We start from the raw sequence: 955 nt of genomic DNA on the forward strand, positions 1-955 counted from the left end.
TAATTCACTTTGGTTTATTGCGCTATCTCTATTAGCACCCGAGATATCACCAGATATATATTGGATTTTCCCTTGACCCTGAGAGTCCGGCCCCATGAGACTGTGGTTTTCTCGGCCCCTGGTGGTCCGAGGTCGTTCCCGCTGCAGAGGTTCATGCGCCAGGGCCTCCTACAGACAATGCACTTTGATTTATTGCGATATCTGTAAGTGCACCCGAGATATCACCAGATATATATTGGATTTTTCACTGACCCTGAGCGTCCGGCCCCATGAGACGGTCGTTTTCTCGGCCCCTGGTGGTCCGAGGTCGTTCCCGCTGCACAGATTCATGCGCCAGGGCCTCCTGCAGATAATTCACTATGGTTTATTGCGCTATCTGTAATAGCACCCGAGATATCACCAGACATATATTGGATTTTCCCCTGACCCTGAGTGTCCGGCCCCATGAGACGGTCGTTTTCTCGGCCCCTGGTGGTCCGAGGTCGTTCCCGCTGCACAGGTTCATGCGCCAGGGCCTCCTACAGACAATGCACTTTGATTTATTGCGCTATCTGTAATAGCACCCGAGATATCACCAGGTATATACTGGATTTTCCCCAGACCCTGAGAGCCCGGCCCCATGAGACGGTGGTTGTCTCGGCCCCTGGTGGTCCTAGGTCGTTCCCGCTGCACCGATTCATGCGCCAGGGCCTCCTACAGACAATGCACTTTGATTTATTGCGCTATCTGTAATAGCACCCGAGATATCACCAGATCTATATTGAATTTTCCCCTGACCCTGAGTATCCGGCCCCATGAGACTGTGGTTTTTTCGGCCCCTGGTGGTCCGAGGTCGTTCCCGCTGCACAGATTCATGCGCCAGGGCCTCCTGCAGATAATTCACTTTGGTTTATTGCGCTATCTCTAATAGCACCCGAGATATCACCAGATATATATTGGATTTTACCCTGACCCT

This window comes from Nomia melanderi, unplaced genomic scaffold (assembly GCF_051020985.1).
Source record: "Nomia melanderi isolate GNS246 unplaced genomic scaffold, iyNomMela1 scaffold0014, whole genome shotgun sequence".
Classification (NCBI taxonomy): Eukaryota; Metazoa; Arthropoda; class Insecta; order Hymenoptera; family Halictidae; genus Nomia; species Nomia melanderi.